General features: G+C 40.4%; 1 protein-coding gene and 1 pseudogene across 2 annotated transcripts in view; both read right to left on the reverse strand.

Annotated features, from left to right (window-relative positions):
- Positions 1-1,597: 1,597 nt before the first annotated feature.
- On the reverse strand, positions 1,598-19,737 carry LOC104589471 (putative inactive receptor-like protein kinase At3g56050 pseudogene; annotated as a pseudogene).
- A 2,452-nt stretch (positions 19,738-22,189) lies between these two features.
- The window catches only part of LOC104589458 (pentatricopeptide repeat-containing protein At3g12770), a 39,522-nt gene continuing 37,107 nt past the window's right edge, over positions 22,190-24,604 (reverse strand). For both annotated transcript variants that reach the window (XM_088902146.1, XM_088902147.1), the window contains 3 exons: positions 23,311-23,486; positions 22,984-23,219; positions 22,190-22,764 (listed from right to left, as the gene is read on the reverse strand). The gene's annotated coding sequence lies outside the window, so the exon portion shown is untranslated. The remainder of the gene's footprint in view (positions 22,765-22,983; positions 23,220-23,310; positions 23,487-24,604) is intronic.

A 24,604-nucleotide genomic window follows, 5' to 3' on the forward strand; every position in this document is an offset into this window, starting at 1 on the left:
AAAAAAGAAAAGCATTTGAGCGGCACTTGAAAGGAAGAAAGAGAGATTTTTTTTTATGATGCTAGAAAGTGAGGTACAACAAACCAAATGAAAACTTTAGTAATTGTTAGAGAACAAAATCCAATTCAGGCCACTGACCTAATAGCTTAAGATTTTAGGTTAATGGTTCCTTAATGTGATATCAGAACAATGCAATTCAAGATGATGCCCAAAAACAAAACATCATTCTAATGCTATACTGAGCTGGTGAGTTGGACAGACTGTTGACTTTTGGCAAACTTGCAGCACAAGGACGAGGCCTCAAGGTGGATCCTTAGGCTGCATATAGAATCAGTATAAAAATATATTGATGACATTTTATATTGAATAAAAAAGTGACTGTTGCTTTTTTTAATAGTGATGGGTGGAAGAATGTAAAATTTTACATTGATAAAATCAATGTAGTTTTCATATCAATTTTATTCATGTAAAATTTTAAAGTTGATAAAGTTTTACGTCAAAAATAATTATATCCTCTTTTCAAACACATACAAAACTAAACCGATATAAAATTTATATTGGTTCATCACATCCAAATGCAGCCTTAGGGGGTGAGGGGGTCCAAGGCATAGAAGCAACCTTAGGAAGTGGTCCTCTTTCTCAAACATTCTTGCTACATCACCCTTTCTTTACTCTCCCCCATTAATTTCTTCCTCTTTTATATCTTTTCTTTACTTTTTTATTTTCTCTTTTGCCAAAAAAGGGAGGGAAGCTTTGAACGTTAGGAAAGAGGGCAGCCATGGACAAACTCTAAACAATTTGATCGAATGCTTTCTTTCATCCTCCAGTTTCAGTCCGCCATTGAAGTACTTTAACAAGTTGCATTTCACGTCTTAGTACTGAGTCCAGGAGCTTTACAAAGTAATTCAAGATGAACTGAAGGGTATCAGACGCCCAAAAGCTTCAGTATTCATTGTAGTGGTTCTCTCGTCCTCTCATAAGGAGCTCGCGGTCGTTGAATCCTCCCACACTGTAGCTTGAATACAGGTAGGTTTCTTGGCTGTTACCATTGTTTTGGGATCCCTCCTTTCTTTTTCGTTTATTCTTAGCGGTTTCTTTTAGGTTTTCAACTCAGGAGTGAAGGGGGTTAAACTCCGGCTTTGTGTTTATTCTTCTGTGTTTACTCTTGTCGAGTAGATTGCTGACTCCAAGAGAGGTGTGAAGGGGGAATTTAGTACCACCCCACTCATTGGAGTTCAGTTCGAACGGATGAGCTCCAGCCACTTACGCTTAATCACTGGAAGAAAAATGACTTTTAGCAACAGTTGACTGCATTAAAAATCTCAGAAACTGCGGCAAGAGACTTTACCGGCAGCCAGCAAACCACCGATAAAAGAACTTTCACTAGACGTTCTAACAGCAGTTTTCTCGGCTGCCGGTATAAATTTTAAACTGCCGCTAAAAATATACTTTTCTTTTTCAAATAACCTATTTTTTTTTCTAATTTTCTTCAAATTACCTATTTTCTCTATATTTATTTAAATCGAAATGAAATACAAAAAAAAAATAAAAAAAAAAACATCAATTACAAATAAAATCTAAAAATCCATTTTCCATTCAAACCATTCAAATCACAAATACATCTTAATTTCAATTAGGTAAATTCTTGGTTTGTACAAGAAATGTTCTCTTCACAATGCAATCAGTTCTAGAGTCAGATTTGTCACTGCCTGATGTTGATGCATTTTCAATATCTTAGCTTTGTCATTACTGTAATTTCTCTCAGCTGAACAGAGTCATTACTGAATAGATTTGTCACTGCCTGATGTTCTAGAGTCAGAGTCAGATTTGTCATTACTGAACAGATGAAGTACCCTTATACTTCACGATAAATTCATTTTCCATATCTTATCTTGCTTCTGTTGATGCAATCTCAAGCTCTGCCCACCAAAGAGGAGATAGTTTAGGTGTTTCTCCATCAGGCCCCATTGCTGTAATTTCTATCAATCGAGCAGTAACCTCTCTCATTGTTGGTCTGTGCTTTGGGTCAGGATGAACATAAGATCTTATAACCTTTAACAGTTTCTTGAGTTCCTCTTCTTGGAAAGCTTTCAGAGTTGGATCTACTATTTCTTTAAGGGACTTCTCCCCTCTAAATGCCCAGTCAATAAGTGGGCCATTGTCCACTGAGTATGGGAGTCTACCTATTACCATCTCCAATAATATAACACTGAAGCTGTATATGTTACTCTCTGGACCAGATGGCATATCCAGGAGTTCCATGGTCGTGGATCCCATCTTGGAAGCAGTTGCCTCATTCCAATTGAAATCTGAGATTTTGGCCGCATTGTCTTCAGTAAGATATATAATGGTTGAGTGCAGGTTCTTATGGATCACAGGTGGGGTCAGAAGGCAGTATGCCATTCCCATTGCAATCCTCAGACGTATCCCCCAGTCCAAGCGCTCTGCCTCTTTAATTGCATGATCCCACCACAAATCTCGAATCAACTAAAATACAAAAGCATATAGGCTTCACTTACTGCATAACCAAATGATCAATACTTGAAGTACCGGCCAAGTATAAATTGATCAGCAAGATGCATTATTTGAGAGAGAGACAAGAATAAATCTAATTCATATCATTCTAGTCACACTACAACAACAAATTTATTATTTTCATATTATCTGGAAACTCAACTAGAGTGGTTACCTTGTACCAGACCTGAACAGGTTAAATATGGATATCTAGATTTTAAATCATGACATTAATGATTTCATACAAATCATAATCTTACTACAAGCTGGGCTATAAAAAATTTAAGCCTAATCACAATTGATGGAATGGATGTTATGACCATCTAAATAGGCCATGATGGTCCCAGCCATCTGGGTCTTGGGAAGGGTGGACTGACTGGATACAGTCCTAACCTTTGGCATTTTTCTTTTCAAAGTGGCCTCTCAGCCTTGAACCTACGTTCTCACACTTGACAGCCCAAGATTTTACCATTACACCAAATAATGGTCCCTGATTGCTCATCTTCCTTCCAAGGAATATGTTGAAATAATTTAGTTATTTGTGTTAGAGTCTGTTTGGCTAGTTAAAGCATTTTTTTTTATTTTCTGTTATTTCTGCTATTGTACTCACTTACAGCAGGGGCACAAGGGTCTTTTCCCTTCTTATTTCTGCCGCCCTATATAATATAATAGAAACTGGCGCCGCCAATACTATTCTATTGCTCCAAGCCTTTTCTTCTTCCTTTCTTTCTTCTCCTTTTTGCTCTTCTTCCCTTATCTTCTCTACTTCCTCATATTTCAATTGGATTTATTGCCAAGATGGTATCAGAGCAAGGCTGTTGAATCTAGGCGACCAAGTTTTTTTCTCTTCAAGTTGCTGAATCTGGGTGGAACAGAGGACTGAATCTGGGCTGATCAAATCAGATCTGCAACTGGTACAACCCTAAAGTTTTCTTTCTTCTTTTATTTCTTTCCTTGGTTGTGTACCAAGTGGAGAACAAATGAATCCAAACCACTGAATGTCGGCAGACTTCTGTGAGGGTTATATTTTTTATTTGTGGGATCGTGTGATCCTGTACCTATGAAAAGGTGACTGTAAGTCATAGATGACCTGTTTTCTCTGCTCATTAGTCTGATTTCATGTGTGTTAGGATCTCTCTTATTGATTAATGTTGTGGTGGAACTTACTGAAAAACCAGTAAGTTGGGACTATTCTTCATGTAGATCTGAAAATCAGTCTCGTCATAGTTCTTTGGAAATTGGTGTTGTTTTTTGTGTTCAGATTAAGTCCAAAACTGAATTATTGTGTGTGAAGCTTTTGTCGATATAAGGAGGAATCCTAAGTTGAGAGTTTAGATAAAAAAACCTTGTGTTTACCATGTCATCTGAGAATTCTGCTACTTCAGAGATTTCAGGGAGCCACAATGGAGTGAGTGGGGGAATGGATATGAATTTCCCCATGGCTGTTATTCCCTTTGATGGCCTGAACTACCTTGAGTGGTCTAGGGGAATAAAACTCTACATCACTGCTAGGGGGAAAATAGGATACATCAATGGGAGAGTGAAGGAATCAAAGAACGAAAGTGCTGAATATGATAGGTGGAACCAAGAGAATAGTATGGTGATGTCATGGCTCTTGGTTTCCATGCTGCCACAGGTAAGGAAGACTTTTATGTGGGATGAAACTGCTTGTGAGATATGGGAACAAGCAAAGTCCACCTATTCAGAGCAGAGACACTATGCCAAAATATACCAACTGCAAGTCGAATCCTCTACTTGCAAGCAAGGGGAGAGGAGTCTCTCGATGTACTATTATGATTTAACATCGATATGGAAAGAACTTGATCACTACCAGAATGTGAATTAGAAGTGTGATGAAGATGCAAAGGCGTATAAGTCACTTGTATCTCAGCAATGGGTCTTTGCCTTCCTCCTAGGGTTGAATCCTTCATATGAGTCCATCAGGGTGAAGGGATGAGAGATCCATCGTATGGACGCCCAAATCTTGTGGAATAAAGGGGCGAATTTCAAAAATTTTTCTCTCCCTTTCAACTGGGAATCGCATTCCCAATTTAGAAAATCATATTTTCAAGGATCAATCTTGAACCATAAACTGAACCAGATCTGAATCAAAAGGAGTGAGAGAGGATTATACCTGATACGAAGAAAAAAGTATCTCCCAACGAAGGTGTTCACGCCCAAGGAAGAATCCAAAAACTACTCCCACTAAAGATGGCGCAGTGCAGGATGGAGCAGAATCAGCAGTATTCTTCTCCAAGAATTTTGTCATTCGCAAGAAACAGCAGGATGGCACGTGAGCACAACTTCCTATCAATTCTTTCTCAAAGAACTGATGTCACGATCGAATCTCGACTTCTCCCACAACTGGAGATCGAACTAGATGTCTGGCGGCTATAGGAAGGAGGCGGCAAGAAAGATCTTTGCAGGGATTACAGAAATCTTTCTTCTCTGATTTCAGCTCTGAAGAGGATCTGATTATGTCATTCCTCTAAAGGGTGCCACCCCCTCCTTCTTTTTGGTGATAAGGATAAACCCTTATCTTATCTACAGATTAGATCAACCTTCTCCTAATCTCATTAGGAGGTTTCTAGATCTAAATCATATTCAGATTTGGACTCTCTGAGTGGATGGGGTTAAGACCCTATCCTATCTGCTAATCCATCTTAGAATTCGCCCATATTAACTTATTAAAATAGTTCAGTTCGAAATGGGCTTTAGGCCCATTAAGCTTATGTGCTCACTTAGCCTTCCTAACTATTGCCCAGTTGGGCTTCCTTGTATGGCGTGGGGCCCAAGCATTGATCTACACATCAGCCACATGGGTTCGGCCCACCCTTTGTTACAAGGCCTAGCCAAATACATTGCTATGGACAGTGCACCCCCTGAAAACCATCGAATGGGCTCTATAGGCCCAACACTTACCCTAAGTGGTCCTTGGGCCAAGCCACCTTATAACACCCAGGGACTGTGGGTAGACGCAAGATTAGCCCATCAGGTATTACCCTCAATGGTCTTACACTTAACCTCTCAGCCCATAATGATCATACACTATCCGACAAGAGAGGACCTCTCCCTCGGCTGCAAGGAACAATGTTGCACTCTCTACTTATATGGATCCCGGGAATTAAAACCCTTTTGCAAACATTTTAGAAACCATAATTTATATACTTTTATATCTCATATAAAATATACTTTGCAAAACAAATCTCAACGATTGAAATCGGCTACCAGCAGTCTTGGTTTCCATCAGTGAGAGTGCATCCCCGATCATTACCTTTGTCCGACAAAGGGGTTGATCTTGTCACTATGATCACCCACTCAGATAAATTCTCAGACTGTCCCAACATACCCAGGTTTTGACCCCCGCTAAGGATCTCACTGATTGGTACATCAAAGACAGCCCAATCCGACACCTAGTGCAGTATCATAATCGAGTCTAGGGGTCGGGTCTAACTTTCCAGTTTTGCCCATTAATCTCCAAGGTCCAAGGCAATACTGAAAATCTGGTCCAGTTCAAAGATTCAATTAATCTTACACTATATGTGCCTAGGGTTTCACCCTAGCAGCTGAGACAAGCCACCCCAACCGACTTGGTGGCACAATAGTGTCAGCCTTATCAGGATAGGTCTCCCCAGACCGACCCACCGGCTGTGAACATTTTAAACTAACATGAGTCTCATTAAGTGTCTAGTTTAAGGGTATTGCACAGAAACATACCAAGGGAACATGAATCAAATATGCACATTTATTCATTTACAATAAACTCATAAAGTACATCATATTGATTGAAGCTAAGGCATACAAAACTGCCCAATAGCTCCCACTTGCACTTAGGTCCAATCAGGTACAAGCCGGAGTCCCATGCTTTCCACGTGTTTCTCAAACACTTTCTGTGATAGTGGCTTCGTCAATGGGTCTGCTACATTTTCCGCTGACGCAACCTTCTGAATTAGGACGTCCCCTCTACCAACAATCTCCCGCAGTACGTGGTACTTCCTCTCGATGTGCTTCGACTTCGAGTGGGCTCGTGGCTCCTTAGCCTGAGCAATGGCTCAATTGTTGTCACACAACAACAGGATGGGTGATGTGCTGAACGGAACTACTCCCAACTCGTGAACGAACTTCTTCATCCACACGGCTTCTTTGGCAGCCTCACTTGTGGCAATGTACTCGGCCTCGGTCGTGGAGTCTGCAGTGGACCCCTGTTTGTTGCTTTTCCAGCAAACAACACTCACTGGATCGTGAAAACATATCCAGATGTAGACTTTCTATCATCTGGATCCGACTGGAAATCGGCATCTGTATACCCTTGGATCTGTAGTGAGCTACCATCGAATACTAGACAAAACTCTTTTGTCCTTCGAAGGTACTTAAGTATGTTTTTCACAGCAGTCCAGTGCTCCTGCCCTGGGTTGGCGTGAAGTCTGCTTACTACACTCACTGCCTGAGCAATGTTAGGACGAGTGCACAGCATGACATACATGATGCTCCCTATGGCAGAGGCATAGGGAACGTATTTCATGCCATCAATCTCCTCAGAAGTCTTGGGAGACATCTTCTTGGAGAGAGTGATTTCGTGCCTAAAATGAACATTTCCTTTCTTGGAGTTTTCCATGCTGTATCTTTTGACTATTTTGTTAATGTAAGCAGATTGGGATAATCCTATTATCCGCTTCGATCTATCTCTATAGAGTCGAAGACCTAGTATATAGGAGGCTTCTCCAAGATCTTTCATGGAGAATTGCTGTGAAAGCTATACTTTCACCGTAGTTAACATTCCTACATCATTCCCAATGAGTAGAATGTCATCTACATACAGAACCAAGAAGGTAACCTTATCTCCACTGTACTTCCTATAAACACAGGGTTCATCTGGATTCTACTTGAAATCAAACGATTTGACAGCAGAGTTAAAACGGATGTACCAACTTCTAGAAGCTTGCTTAAGTCCATAAATGGATCTATTAAGTTTACATACCATGTTTTCCTAACCTGCAGCGATGAAGCCTTGCGGCTGTTGCATATAGATATCTTCAATAAGATCTCCATTCAGGAATGCAGTTTTGACATCCATCTGCCAAATCTCATAATCATGGTATGCTGCTACAACTAGCAGGATCCTAATGGATTTAAGCATGGGCACAGGCAAAAAGGTTTCCTCATAGTCGATGCCCTCTTTCTGAGTGTACCCTTTCGCCACCAGATGAGCTTTGAAGGTCTCAACCCTACCATCGGGGCCCTTCTTCCTCTTGTAAATCCATTTGCAACCGATTGCTTTTACCCCGGAGGGCGGATCTACTAGAGTCCAGACTCCATTGGTCTACATTGAGTCCATCTCTGCTCTCATGGCCTCCACCCACTTCTGGGAATCTATGTCCAACATAGCTTCCGCGTAAGTCACGGGATCCTCCTCACTAGTCAAGGTTTCCACCAGGTAACTATCCTAGTCATAACCATAACAGACTGGTGGCCTGGATACCCGAGTGGATCTTTTAGGTTGGTCACTACCTAGAACTGGTGGGACATCTCCCACTGCTCCTGAACTCTCCTCATCAAGGACTATTTCCTGACGATGGGTGTCCAGGATATAATCGATTTCCAGGAACTGTGCATTTCAGCTGTAGAACACCTTCTGCTCACTTGGGTCATAGAATAGGTAACCCACAGAGCCTTTTGGGTAGCCTACAAATAGGCAACGACTGGTCTTAGACTCCAACTTGTATGCAATTGTTCTTTTAACATGTGCTAGACAACCCCAAATCTTCAAGTGTCTGACACTTGGTTTCTTTCTGGTCCAAAGTTCATATGGAGTATTTGGAACCGATTTGGTTGGAACCCGATTCAGCACGTAAGTCGTAGTCTAATGCGTAACCCCAAAAGGATGTGAGTAACTTTGAGTGTATGAGAAGTGACCGGACCATATCCAATAAGGTCATATTCCTCATCTCTGAAACACCGTTAAGTTGTGGTGTAGCAGGAGGAGCTAACTGTGATACTATCCCATTGTCCCTTAAGTAGTCCCTGAATTCGTCAGAGAGGTACTCGCCACCTCGATCTGATCAAAGGGCTTTAATTTCTCTCCCTAACTGTTTCTCGACCTCTTGTCTAAACTCTTTGAACTTTTCAAAGGATTCAGACTTGTGTCTCATTAGGTACACGTAACCATATCGTGAAAAATCATCGGTGAAGGTGATGAAATACATGTGTTGATTCTGTGTCCTAACACTCAGGGGATCATACACATCACTATGTATAAGGTCAACTGTGCTTATACATCTTTCAGGCTTACCGTTAAATGGTCGTTTAGTCATCTTGCCTTGCAAGCAAGGCTCATAAGTGGGAAGATCTTCTACAGTTAGAAAATCCAAAGGATCATCCTTTACCAACCTTGTGATTCGGTCAACACCGATGTGGTCAAGTCGGTAATGCCACAGGTACGTGGGATTAACTGTATCATGGGCTCTCTTCTTGGGGATTTCAGCCTACGTAGTTTCGGTTATGTTAGTTTCTAGAGAAGGATGTAGAATCTCCAGTTCCCCGTATGCGATGAATCTGTTATTTCTTTTAATAGTAATCGTATTACTAAAGAAGATAGAATAACCATCTGCACACAGTTTTGAGACAGAAATCAAATTTCTCCTTAAATTTTGCACATAAAGACAATCTTTCAGTACAATAGTTCATTTTCTAAAAGTAACTCCACGGTTCCTATGGCCACGGCTACAACAGTTGTAGTAGTCCCCAAGTAGAGCGTGACTTCTCCTTCACTCAGCTTTCTGTTTACCTTGAACCCCTGCAGTGAGTTACACGTATGAATTGAAGCCCTAGAGTCAATACACTAGGACACAAAAGCTACAAATAGATTGGTTTCTATAACACAAGTTTCGAGATTACCTTTCTTGGATTCCAGGTAGGCAGGACAGTTCCTTTTCTAGTGGCCGGCCTTCTTGCAAAAATGACAGGCATCTGATGCCTTGTCCTTCCTTTGTTTCTTGGGTTTGGCAGCCTTCTTCTAGGGCTTTCTCTTTGCCTTCCTTTTCTTGCCCGAATTGCCAGTTTCAACAAGCATGGCAATGGGCTCATCCTTTTTAATCAATTCTTCAGCCCTCTGCAACATATTATTGAGTTCCTGCAAGCTGACGTTCAGGTTGTTAATGTTGTAATTCATGATGAATGGATTAAAAGATGGAGGCAGAGAGTTGAGAATAGCATCGATCTGTGTTACCAGATCCAGCCAGGATCCAAGAGCCTCTAGTTCGTTGATATAACCCATCATTCGGAGACAATGGTCGTGAAGTTGTTGGCCCTTGGACATCTGTGCGGTCATGAATTGTTTCAAGACCTTCTGCTGAGTAGAACGATTCTGCTCTTCGTACATTGTCTTGAGACTGTCCAATATGTCCTTAGCAAGTTTGATCTGATCGAAATAACTCTGAGTTGGGTTGTCCAAGGAGGCAATGATATAGCAGCGGGCAAGGGAATTTTTCTCCTCCCATTCTTGGTATTCTCTTATTCGGGCTTCAGAAGCCCTATCTCCCGGACGATCTGGGGCATGATTCTTGGCTACCTTGTCCAATTTCTCAGAGGTTAAGACCAACATAAGGTTCATGTACCAGTCGGCATAGTTTGGGCCCTTCATCTTGTTGTCATCAAGCAGCTTTGCAAATTGTTCGTTTTCCATTTTCTGATAAAAGAGCAAACATCAGTCCACAACCTAATTTGATTCATGTTCATTACATAGATATGGATTTTAATCTACGTTCCATTTTCATTTATTCATCTCTGAGATTTCCCTCCTTTCTTAGTGACGGAGACTACGAGTTGTCTCTGGAAATGTGGAAAATCACATAGGGTGCACGGAGCCAACTGTTTCAGCTACAAAACCCCCCACCTTTCTGTGAAGGATCATATCCACTCATCATATGAGCTTTCCCTTTGGCCTCTGTCAGACAAGGTTTAGAGTCATTTTCAGTTAAACCATTCTGTCCAGTGAGTGCTTACCCATCATATTCGTGAACGCCAAGGTACCGTGAGAGAGTTCCTATTTTCTGGTGAAGCCCCTCCCACATCGGTCTATGACGCCCCTATCATCTCATGAAACATTCAGACAAGCCCAACAGCAAATGGATAGCCCATTTTCTGGTGCGTTTCCTCATTACTGAAGAACCCATCCTCATGCTAATGATGGAAGGCTTTTAGAGAGTTCATCATATGAATCTCCCTATCACATGCACTCATATTAGCTGGAGGGAACAATCAATTACGCCCTAGTTTGATCTAGGTCAAACCCAAGTGGCTCCCACTAACTTTCATAAAGTCAGATTTCGGTGGGCCCAAATCGGCTAGGGTCCCGCACGTAACCTCTCCATGAGGTGTGGGGCCTACCACTGAGGGAGGTCATCCAATGACCAAAAGGGACACCATGGCAATGATGTGCATTCAGCCATGGTGTGCGCAAGAGCCTCTGTCGATTGAGCATGGGCCAAGCACTTATGGCCCATGTACGTAGCACATCATACATCCATACATCACATGCAAGGATAAATTGATCCAATCAATTAAATATCTGTAAAGCCCATTTGAAGTCCATTTTAAATCCATAATATTAACCATTAATATTATCTAGGTATATGGGCCGAAATAGTGTTAATGGGTTCGGCCCATATAGCTTTATCCGCAGAGTGGGCTTTTAGCAGTTTTAACCATTTAAAACTGAGCCTTTATAGGTTGGGCCGAATTAACCATTTAATTAAATATCAATCCTCAGACCCATTAGTGGGAAAATTAGAGCTGACTTTCAGCCTTGATTGAACCCTAGATTCGGTCCAAACAATTTGAACCAATCTTGGTTCGAATGGGTCTAGGGTTTGATCTTTAATTAAATCTTTAATTCAAGAAAATAATCTGAAATTAAATACTGATAAAAGAAAAACAATAATCAGTCTCATAGGGCTATTCGCACACTCCATCCTACAAAACAGAGGTTAGATCACTGGTTACAGTTTCATAAACTGCTAATCGCAGATTGCAATTCTCCCATCTACGAAATCTCCTTCTCTGCGCCGCCTTCTTCGATCCAAAATAAAATAAATAGAAATCATAATTTCTATTAATAATTACAACAGATCAAATACCTATACATTCAGTCTAAAAATAAAAATAAAAAAATTATTTTACAGACCAAATGTAATAAAGTAATCCAAAAACTGCAAAATCGCAGGTTCCTTGCGCAAATCAAGATTTCGATCTCCTCTTGTACAAACAGCTCATAAATCAAGAAAATCATAAAGAACAATTCTAAACAATAATCAGATTTATATAAAAATTAATTTCAGATTATTCGGCCATAATTTTGGGAACAAATTTCCCAAAACCCATATCTGCGCAAATTGGGTAGAATGCCTTCTGCCCATTTGCGCAGGTTCAGATCTGAAACAAATTAGTTCAAGATTTGAACCATGGCTCTGATACCACTGAAGGGATGAGAGATCCATCGTATGGACACCCAAATCTTGCGGAATAAAGGGGGCGAATTTCAAAAATTTTTCTCTCCCTTTCAACTAGGAATCACATTCCCTATTTAGAAAATCATATTTTCAAGGATCAATCTTGAACCATAAACTGAACCAGATCTGGACCAAAAGGAGTGGAAGAGGATTATACCTGATACGGAGAAAAAAGTATCTCCCAACGAAGGTGTTCATGCCCAAGGAAGGATCCAAAGACTACTCCCATTGAAGATGGCACAGTGTAGGATGGAGCAGAATCAACAATATTCTTCTCCAAGAATTCTGTCCTTCGCAAGAAACAGCAGGATGGCACGTGAGCATAACTTCCTATCAATTCTTTCTCAAAGAACTGATGTCAAGATCGAATCTCGACTTCTCCCACAACTAGAGATCGAACTGGATGTCTGGCGGCTGTAGGAGGGAGGCAGCAAGAAAGATCTTTGCAAGGATTGCAGAAATCTTTCTTCTCTGATTTCAGCTCTGAAGAGGATCTGATTATGTCATTCCTCTAAAGGCTGCCGCCCCCTCCTTCTTTTGTAACCCTAAAAGATCAGCTCCTAATCCAATTAGGAGCTGTTGATCCAAATCATATTTGGATCAGACATCTCTTTTTGGTGATAAGGATAAACCCTTATCTTATCTGCAGATTAAATCAGCCTTCTCCTAATCTCATTAGGAGGTTTCTAGATCTAAATCATATTCAGATCTGGACTCTCTGAGTGGATAGGGTTAAGACCCTATCCTATCTGCTGATCCGTCTCAGAATTCGCCCATATTAACTTATTAAAATAGTCCAGCTCGAAATGGACTTTAGGTCCATTAAGCTTATGTGCTCACTTAGCCTTCCTAACTGCTGCCCAGTTGGGCTTCCTTGTATGGCGTGGGACCTAAGGGAACATGAATCAAATATGCACTTTTATTCATTTACAATAAACTCATAAAGCACATCATACTGATTGAAGCTAAGGGCATACAAAACTGTCCAACACAGGGTGCAGATCTTGGGTAGTAAAGACTTGCCATCAGTTCAAGAGGTGTATGCCTTAGTGTAGTCAGAAGAGAGTAGAAGAAGTGTGATGAATTGTGTAGAGGGGGAGTCAGTTGCCCTAACTGTCTAGGGAAATTCATATACAAATGTCGGAGGTGCTTTTAAGAAAGGTGACTCTCAGAAGAGAACAAATGATAAGAGTAAACTTTGGTACACTCACTGCTAGAAGACAAGATACACTAGAGATACATGTTGGGATCTCCATGGAAAACCTAAATGGACACAAGATTTGGGTAAGAAGTCAACACCTGATCAGGGCAAGAAACCAAGTCAGCAGAATCAGAAAAAGTATAACTCAGCTATATGGTGTCGCTAAAGACTAGTCCATTGTTAACTCAAGAGAGGCATCCCAGTTCTGACCCTAAGGAAGAAATTATCAACTCCTTTCATGACCATTTGGAATTGTATGGTAGGACTCTCCACCAGATGGATTCTGGTCCTACTCCCTCTACCTCTTTTGCGTCTACATCAGGTAACGTTGCCACTGCCTTCCATGTTTGGGGTAGTTATAGTGTTTCCAAAGTTGTTTGAGTCCTTGTCAATGAGTTAGTTATAGTGTCAAACATGTCAATTGAGTAAACATTGTAGAAGTTCTTTACCTTTGAGAAATAAAATATTTGAATTTTCATTTCATATTGTTTATTCTGATGTTTGGGGCCCTGTTACTCTACCCACTAAGGCTGGATATAAGTACTCAATTACCTTGATTGATGAATACTCTAGATACACTTGGGTATACCCTATGCGATCTAGAGATGAAGTGCCAAAATTTGTAAAAGACTTTTAACACATGGTGTTCACTCAGCTCCAAACTGAAATCCATATCTTCTAGTCAGACAATGTGAAGGAATACTTCCATAGTGATCTCACAGAGTTTTTTGCTTCGAGTGGGTCACTTCAACGAAGCACTTGTGCCAAGACACCCCAACAAAATGGTGTTGCTGAACAAAAGAACCGCCACCTTCTCGAAGTAGCTCGTGGCTTATTAATTCATATGAATGTGCCAAAACGTTTTTGGATGGATGCAGTTTTGTATGCTACATACATCATCAACCGTATGCCATCTTGGTTACTAGAGTATAAGGCCCCACATCAGCTTTTGTTTCCTACAGCTCCGTTGTCCACCATTCCGATGCGTGTTTTTGGGTGTCATTGCTTTGTCCATAACTTGTCCCCTACTCGAGGTAAGCTTGATCTTCGGGCTATTCCTTGTGTTTTCCTTGGTTACCCTTTATCTCAAAAGAGGTATCGTTGTTATGGTCTAACCTCTTGCAAGTACTATGTCTCCATTGATGTATCCTTCTTTGAGAATCAACATTTCTTCTCGGTTTCTCCTCACGGGGAGAGTAGGGTTGAGGAGAACAGGTGGCTCAAACTCAACTACCTCCTTTACCCGATCCTCCTCCATTCCGGGTCTTTCATCATCGCCATAAAAGCCAGTAGAGTTTAAGAGCCGTGGAACTTGACACTATGCAACCAACATCATCGGATTCACCAGAGGCAGATCCGTCTCATCAGCCAAGTACACTTGCTCCTATTGATATGCCCGTTCCTCTCAATGTTGATTCCCCTGTCATCAATGATCTTGATGTTCCTATTGCTAAGAGAAAGGGTGTTAGATTTTGTACCAATGATCATCCTATCTCCAATTTTGTGTCCTATGATCACATTTCACCTTCATTCTGTGCATTCCTCTCTTCTGTGGATAGTGTCTCCGTTCCTAAGAATGTGGCAGAAGCTTTATCTAAAACTTAATGAACAGATATAATGCAAGAAGAAATTGATGCATTACACAAAAATGGCACTTAGGAGTTGGTGGATCTTCCTGAAGGGAAGGAACCAGTGGGTTGCAAGTGGGTGTTCACAGTGAAACACAAGTCTGATGGAACTGTTGAAAGGTACAAGGCTAGACTGGTAGCAAGAGTATTTACACAAGTATATGGAGTGGATTATGCAGAGACTTTTGCTCTAGTAGCCAAGATGAACTCTATCAGGATTCTTCTTTCATTGGCAGCAAATCTTGAATGGGAACTTTACCAATTGGACATAAAAAATGCTTTATTGAATAGTGACTTGGAAGAGGAAGTGTACATAACCCAACCTCTAGGTTTTTGTGCCAAAGGCAGTGATTAAAAGGTGTGCAAGTTAAAAAAATCTTTATATGGGTTGAAACAATCACCTCGGCCTTGGTTTAGTAAGTTTCACTTAGCAGTTCAACAAATGGGTTCAAACAATGCCAGTCAGATCACACTCTTTGTGAAAAGAGGTGAAGGAAAAATTGCATCTCTAATTGTGTATGTGAATGACATAGTGATCACAGGAGATTGGGAGACTGAAATACGAAGACTAAAAAAATTCTTAGCCACTCAATTTGAGGTGAAAGATCTAGGCCCCTTACGTTATTTCCTTGGAATCGAAGTTGCCCGCTCTCACAAGGGCATATTTATTTCCCAATGGAAATATGTACTAGATCTACTAGAAGATACAAGCAAGTTGGGGGTAAAACCAATTGACTCACCAATTGAATCTAATCATCAGTTGGGAGACAGTCAGGGAGAGTTTTTGAAAGATGTGAAGAAGTTCCAGAGACTCGTAGGGAGACTCTTGTATTTGTCTATGACCAGGCCTGATATTGCTTATGCAGTGGACATCCTTAGTCAGTTCATGCACAATCCTAGGACAACTCACTTTGAAGCTGCAGAGAGGATCCTTAGATACCTCAAGAAGTTTCCCGGAGCTGATTTGTTGTTCCAGAAATATGGTCACTTAAAGGTGGAAGTATATACTGATGTTGATTGGGCAGGAGCAGTTGATGATCAAAAGTCTACCAGTGGATATTGTGCCTTTCTAGGAGGAAACCTGGTCACATGGAGAAGTAAAAAACAAAGTGTGGTGGCTAGATCTAGTGCTAAAGCAGAATATAGAGTGATGTCTCATGGGGTTGCTGAAATCATGTGGATAAGAAATCTGTTAGGTGAACTGGGTTTTGCAGTGAGTAATCCTATGTCACTCTACTGTGACAATAAATCTGCCATCAATATTGCTGCTAATTCAGTCCTACATGATAGGACGAAACACATTGAAGTGGACAAGCATTTTATTAGAGATGAACTTGTAAATGGAGAAGTGTGTACTCCATATGTCAGCTCAGAAGAACAACTTGCAGATATCTTCACCAAAGGTCTTCATCATGTGCGGCACAATGATTTGTGTGACAAGTTGGGCATGACTAACATGTATGCTCCAACTTGAGGATGAGTGTTGAAATAATTTAGTAATTTGTGTTAGGGTCTATTCTATTATTTCTGTTATTGTACTCACTTATAGCAGGGGCACAAGGGTCTTTTCCCTTCTTATTTCTGTCGCTCTATATAATATAATAGAAGATGGTGCCGCCAGCACTGTTCTATTGCTCCAAACCTTTTCTTCTTCCTTTCTTTCTTCTCCTTTTCTCTCTTCTTCCCTTCTCTTCTCTACTTCCTCATATTTCAATAGGATTTATTGCCAAGAGAATACATGCTTGAAGAACTACAAGCTATGAGGTTGCTCTAAGATCTGCTTAATATTGTTATATTTTTAGAAAGTTAAGTTCATATAATATACACAACTTCATGGTTATTGCCATTAATAGACAACTAGGATCCATGCTAATCGATGGCAGACATATCAATGATGTTCAGAGGAGAAAGAAAGAGAATGAATGGTCTGGTTGTGTCAAATCAAGCTAGCAGTGTCCCCAACCATTTCACAGGGTCTTGAACAATCCAGCAGACAATCATCAATATAAAATTTTTGTAATCATTCATGGAGAGTGGAAGACAAGAGAGAGAGAAAGTGAAGGAAAGGGAGATACGATTGAGAGAAAAATAAAAACTATCTCTGGTTGCCCCCAGTTCACTATTTATATTAACTTAATAAAAAAGAACCTAAATTACATGTATGCCCCTGGCGGCACACCCTAGAAACAAACTAATAAGAAAAAAGGAAAAATAGCTGACTAACAGTATCTTAAGAGGACCACCTACTAACAGCAACTATAAAGTAACAATTAAATAAGCCTTACAACACTCCCCCTCAAGTTGGGCTGAATATGTCTATCATGCCCAGCTTGTCACATAACTCATTATGCCACGAGTATGGAAGCCCTTTTGTGAGGACATCAATGAGTTGTTCCTTGGAGTTGACATATGGGATGCAAATTTCTCTTTTTTCCAATTTTTCCCTTATGAAGTGTTTGTCCACCTCAATGTGCTTGGTCCTCTCATGTAGGATAGGGTTGTTGGCGATGTTTATTGCTGCCTTGTTGTCACAGTAAAGAGACATAGGATTATAAACAACAACTTCAAGCTCCCCTAGAAGATTCTTTAGCCAAAGGACTTCAGCCACCCCATGTGTCATAGCTCTATATTCAGCTTCAGCGCTTGACCTTGCAACCACACTTTGTTTCTTGCTTTTCCAAATCACTAGGTTTCCTCCCACAAAAGTGCAATACCCACTCATGGACTTTCTGCCATCCACAGCACCTGCCCAATCAGCATCTGTAAAGACTTCCACCTTTAGGTGATTATGTTTACCGAATAGTAGACCTGTTCCGAGATATTTTTTCAAGTATCTAAGAATTCTCTCTGTTGCCTTCATGTGTGGTTTCTTAGGAGAGTGCATGAATTGGCTTAGAACCCCAACTGAATAGGCAATGTTTGGAAGGGTCATGGACAAACAAATCAGATTTCCCACTAACCTTTGGAACTGTTTCACATCTTTCAGAGGTTCACCATCATAGTCACCCAACTTGTGGTCAACATCCATGGGAGTATCTGCTGGCCTTGCACCTAATTTGCCTGTGTCATGTAATAGATCAAGGGTGCATTTCCTTTGAGAGATAAATATACCCTTTTCTGAGCGGGCGACTTCAATTCCAAGGAAATACTTCAAGGGACCTAGATCTTTCACTTCAAATTTAGATGCAAGGAATTGTTTCAATTTTTGTATTTCTGAACTCCAACTTCCTGTAATGATGATATCATCCACATACACTATCAAGATAGCAACCTATTCCTGACATCTCTTCACAAAGAGCATATGATCATACTAACATTGTTTGAAGCCCATCTGCTGAACTGCCATGTGAAACTTACTGAACCAAGCTCTGAGAGATTGTTTTAAGCCATAAAGAGACTTTCGCAGCTTGCACACCTTATTTTCACTTCCCTTGGCACAGAACCCAGGGGGTTGAACCATATATACTTCCTCCTCTAAGCCACCATTTAGAAAAGAATTCTTTATGTCCAGTTGATGCAATTCCCAATCAAGATTAACAGCTAATGACAGGAGAACCCTAATTGAGTTCATCTTAACTACTGGAGCAAAAGTCTCATCATAGTCAACCCCGTACACTTGTGTGTACCCTTTGGCTACTAATCTTGCTTTGTACCTTTCAACTGTTTTGTCTGTCTTATGTTTACGGTTAAACACTCATTTACACCCCATGGGGTCTTTCCCCTTTGGAAGATCCACTAATTCCCAAGTTTGATTTTTGTGAAGAGCATTAATCTCCTCCTTCATGGCATTTGTCCATTCGGGGCATTTTAAGGCTTTTGCAACATTTCTGGAAACAATGATGCAATCAACTGTAGATAGGAAGGCTCAGTATGAGGGGGAAATGTGATCATAGGAGACAAAATGGGTAATAGGGTGTTTGGTAGTGCATGACCTGACTCCCTTTTGTTGAGCAATAGGAATGTCAAGGTCATCCACAGTAGGAACAAGGGTATCAATAGGTGCAACAGGGATTGGACTTACCTCTAGGGAGTCTAACAGTGTCGGTTGCTCAATGTTTGGCTGCTCCACATCTCTATCACATTGTTGATCTCTACGACATATACATTGGAAGACACGAAAGGGAGCAAGGTCTGGAATAGAAGGAAGAGAGACTTTGCGGACTTGAACCTGCTTCTCTTCTTCCACACTACTACTCTCCCCCTGAGGAGAAGCAAGGAAGAATGGCTCAGACTCAAAGAATGACACATCCATAGACACAAAAAACTTATGACTAACAGGATCAAAGCACTGATACCCTTTTTGAGATGAGGGATACCCCAGAAAGATACAAGGAATGGACCGAGGGTCTAACTTACCTCGAGATGGAGACAAATCATGGACAAATGCATGACAACCAAAGACTCTCATGGGAATGGAAAATAAAGGGGACTGAGGGTACAATAACTGATGAGGGGCCATGCAGTTCAGCACTTTGGAGGGCAAGCGATTGATGACATAAGCAGTTGCAAGTATAGCATCCACCCAAAACTTTTTTGGAACATTCATGTGTAACATCATCCCGCGAACTACCTCAACGAGGTGTCTGTTTTTTCTTTCTACAACACCATTTTGTTGTGGTGTTCTGGTGCATGAGATCCTATGAATAAATCCGTGGGAGACAAAGAACTCATTGAGCTCACCATGGAAGTATTCTTTTGCATTGTCGGATTGGAAGATCTATATTTCAACATGGAACTATGTAAATACCATCCTCTGGAAGTCTTTCACAACCTTTGGAACTTCGTCTCTACTACGTATGAGAAATACCCATGTATAGCGAGAGTAATCATCGATCAATGTGATAAAATACTTATATCCGCCCTCAGATATTACATTAGTAGACTCCATACATCATAATACACAACATGAAAAGGAACACTTGATCTTTTATTACTTGAGTGAAAAGTTGTTCTACATTATTTGCTCAACTGACACGTTTGACACTATAACTCTGACACTGAACATGACTTAAATAAAACCGAAAATAAAGACTTTACTATTTCAAAAGAAACATGACCTAAACGACTATGCCACAAAAAATTTGACTCTTATTTGACTGACTATGTGACTTTGAAGATGACACTAAGAGACCAGTTTTTTTGTCGAGAGTGTAGAAACCATCCACTAGTCTCCCTCTACCAATCGTCCTCCCAGAAGTTAGGTCCTGAAAAACACATGAGCTAGGAAAAAAGGTTACACTACAGTTTAAAGAGCTTGTGATACTACTAATTGAAAGCAAATTTATAGAAAGTTAAGGGACATGCAATACACAATTTAGGTTAAGGCCATGGGGAAGAGATATTGATCATTGGCCTGCAATGGAGGAGAATGAGTCATCTGCAAGCCTTACTTTATCCCTTCCTGACAAAAGGCTATAGGTCTGAAACAAGTTCCTCTTACCGGTCATGTGGTTAGAGGCCCCTGAGTCAATGATCCAAGGGGAACCTGTGGGACTGACATGGGTTGTAGAAGTCGTATTACCTGATGTAGATGCAAGTGAAGTAGAGAGAGTACCAGTGACTGAGCTATCCATTTGTCGGAAAGCCCTACCATAAGATTCCAGGTGTTCCCTGAAGGAATTCATTATATCTTCCTTGGGGTCAGAATTATTAAGGTGGTCCCGGGTAGTACCAGCAACCTGAGTATCTTGGGTTGCCACATGTGCTGCATTCTGCGTTGTATTCATCTTCTTCTGACCTTGACCTTTACCCTATTCTTAGTTCTTCATTGCCCACTTGGGTTTCCCGAGGATGTCCCAACATGTGTCACGTGTAACCATCAGTCTTCTTGCTGTCACTTTTCTTCCATGTGGAGTTATTATTCATCACAGCCAAAGCAACTTGTTGCTCCCCCTCAGCTGTAACCATCACACTCCGCCTACTTTCTTCCGATTCAACAAGGGAATATACCTCGTGAACTGACGGCAACTCTTTGCTTCCTAGGATCTGAACCCTCAAAGGTTCATAGGCAGGGTTCAGTCCCAACAAGAAGGCAAACACACGTTGCTGAGAGACCAGCTTCCTGTAGGCCTTAGCATCATCATCATGTTTCCACTCTATAGCCTGATAATGATCCAATTCTTTCCATATGGAAGTAAGGGCTGAATAAAATGAAGACAAACTACGATTTCTTTGTTTACAGGTAGAAGATTCAGCTTGTAACTAGTAAATGCCTTTGCTCAGAATAGGTAGTTTTGGCCTGTTCCCAAATCTCACTAGTGGTGTCTGCCCACATAAAGTTCTTCTTCACATCAGGTTCCATGGCTGCAAGGAGCCAAGACATCACCATACTATTTTCTTGGTCCCACCTATCATGTTGAGCTGTCTCACCCTTGGGTTCTTTCACCCTTCCATTTATGTAATCAGTTTTTCCCCTTGCCGTTACATAGAGTTGTACACTTTTAGCCCACTCCAGGTAGTTCAGACCATTTAAAGGGGTAATTGGCATGGGAAACATCATGTTCTCAACTCCCATACCAGCTGTGTTGCAGGTCGGTGTAACCCTTGATGAAGTTGATTCATAATTTGCCATACAATACTGCTGAAAACAGTCCAAGTCCCACACAACTACACAATAGCCACAAGCAGAATACCAACCCTCAAGAAAACAAGAAACTGCTAAAATCAACTCTGTGATGGTTCAGTCATTAAACCAGCCCGGTAATCAGTCCAACACAGCCAAGGCAGACGTTACTATCAGTTCGACTACAGCCCATACAGTCTAATAATCCAACATCCAAACAAATGTATAGAATCAAGGAATAAGACCTTCACACCATTGGTCAAAAAAAGACAAAAACAAGAACACACCTGTCCAGCACTTGTACGAAGGTGCCAACCAGAAATCGACTTCACAACATCGAACAGAGAAGAAATGAAGTCTCTATCAGCATCACCCTTCTTCGACTAGGGTTTCCTTGATATTACGACCAAGGAAGAACCCATAGGAGGTGCCGCCAGTAATCTGCTAGGGTTTCTCTGTCTTCCACGTCCAAGAATTTAAAGAAGGGAAAAAAAAAGGGAAAGTAGGTTCAAAACAGGAGGGACCGAAATTCTTTTACAGTCCAAAAACTTGCTCTGATACCATGTACTCATTCATGGAGAGTGGGAGACGAGAGAGAGAGAAAGAGAAGGAAAGGGAGATACGATTGAGAGAAAAAGAAAAACTATCTCTGGTTGCCGCCAGTTCACTATTTATATTAACTTAATAAAAAATAATAGAAATTACAAGTATGCCCCTGGCAGCACACCCTAGAAACAAACTAATAAGAAAAAAGAAAAAATAGTTGACTGATAGTATCTTAAGAGGACCACCTGCTAACAACAACTATAAAATAACAATTAAATAAGCCTTACAACAGTTTTATCAAGACAGTTGTCTTGGAGTTCGCAAGAGATAATTGACATAAATAGAAAAATGGTATACCAGTAATAAATCTAAATTCTGTGTACCTAGGGTGATGTATCCTCCTCATAATTGCATATTCATATTGGTTCCAAGCTCATTAACCAATAAATCCAAAATCTACGAGAACAAAATATTTGTATGATATGAGGAATATTTGCAGTAGGATGAGACAATATGAAGATGTCCCTTCTCTGCTGCAATTTGGCATACACATAGGTAGGCTTGTGGACCAAGACAACTGTACACTCCAAGGTAGGCTTGTGGACCAAGACAATATGAAGATGTCCCTTCTGCAGCTGTACACTCAGGCCTGTGGACCAAGGTTTGACTGTAACCACCTTACTGCTCCAACAATCAAAAATGGCAATGACTGAAACAATGAAGAAAAGGGATGCTCCGAGGATTGCAGACAAAACTAGAAAGCATTGAAGACTTCGATGAGCTATGTCTTTGTCTTCAACAGTGTTCCTGAAGTAGATAAGAGTAGTTATCATGAATAAGATACAATATTCCATACAAGATTCAGCAAGCATGACTTTTAAAAAGATTCTAACAGAAAAAATAAAAAAAAAAAGACTTCTAAAAAGACAAAGACATGAAAAGTCTAGGTTAGAATGTGGGACATCTGGCTTAAAATGAAGGTTTTGCGGACTTAATCAATGAGATAGTCTCCAATAAAGTATTTACCATAATAATGAATAGAATGAGATAGTCTCATGTACAAACACCCTCCGAGGACTTTTTTTTATGCTCCTGCAGGTGTTGAGCTATTTCCTTTAGAAGTTGCATCCCCTCACCATCTTTCTGAAGTGACCTAAAAGACTAAAAGAATGCTTTAAAAACTCTTGTTCTGCCTCAAGGGCCTCTAGCCTCTCATTGATCTGAGATATTTTCTCTGGTTAAGATGTTATTATTTTCATTTCCTGCCACCACAAAAAAGCAAAGCATTTGATCCTCAGATTATATTACTACCTTACAAAACAATGTGAGAACTCCAATGAAGTCAAACAGTACCTTTGTCTTCTTCATTAAGATTAATGATGTTAGAGCTAGGTACAAAATGGTGAACCCCATCACTTGACGATGAGTTATCAGATTATATCACCAGGTTAATCTTTGCTTCTTCTATTGGTTTTGCTTATTCTCCAGCCTCGCCATCTTCATTGTTTATGATCTAAACGTGGCACTTCCTAATAATATTAACAAAATCATTATAAAAACACCACTCATAAAGTTACATAGACTAGTGGAAAGCATCAAAATAGAACTGATCACCACTAGAAAGACTTAAAGGTTTTACATTCAATGATGGGTATAGGAGAGAAAAACTAACCTTATCATCACTTACCTCTTCACTACCATAATACCATTGACCTCAATGTTGCCCAATTCTGCTAACACTTCAGGGTCAATATCATTGTAGAGACCACTAATGTGGTCCCCACCACTTTATTGTACTCGTATACAGTTAGTTAGTTGTTAGTTATTTCAGTCAGTCTACAATTAGTAGTGTTAGACTTTTATTAGTATTTTATTTTTGCCATGTAAGCAGTAAAGGTATTTCAGCCCTTTTATCTTTATTTAAGAATTAATATAAATAGAATGAGGGGTGATAGATAAAGCATTCTCTCCTTTTCTAAATCTCTCCTTTTGGATTCTTCTTCTCCTCTTCTCCCTTTCTCCTCTCATTCTCTCCTCTCATCTTCTCAGTTTCTTGTTAATTGTACATTAAGACTTGGACTGTTAATAGTCTTATTCGACTACATGGTATCAGAGCCAACCTAGGAATTCTTATGGTAGTCTAACATGGCTGGCTGCATAAGAATTTCCTAGGATTGAAAAGTTTCTAGCAAATCAAGACCATCGGCTGAGTCTTGGAGATTGTTGGCAGTGTGCGGCTAGCATTGGAGGATGACCAGCAATTAGGAAGAGTCAGACAATAGGAAGAACTTTCAAGATTAGGGTTCAGACTTGATTTTGAAGGTGGCAGCCATAGTTTTACTTGAAGTAAGTTACATTTTTTATATTGATCTATTAAAAGAGCACCTTTTCTGGTTATTTTAAGAGGTGCGACTAAGAGGTTTCTTCTCCTGAACTGTTCTTTGTGATTGATCCATTAAAAGAATACTTTTTCTGGCTACTTTAAGAGGTGTGGCTGAGAGATCCCACCTTTTCTGGCTATTGATCTAGTTCTTTACTTGTTTCTTGACCTACAACTGCTTCTAGGTTTAAGACTCTAGTTTCTCGACTGTCGCCAATTCTATGGCAGCAGTTAGTTCAATTTCAGCCCTGCACTCTAAGTTGCTTT

The sequence above is a fragment of the Nelumbo nucifera genome, chromosome 3 (assembly GCF_055504915.1).
Source record: "Nelumbo nucifera cultivar China Antique chromosome 3, China Antique-T2T, whole genome shotgun sequence".
NCBI lineage: Eukaryota > Viridiplantae > Streptophyta > Magnoliopsida > Proteales > Nelumbonaceae > Nelumbo > Nelumbo nucifera.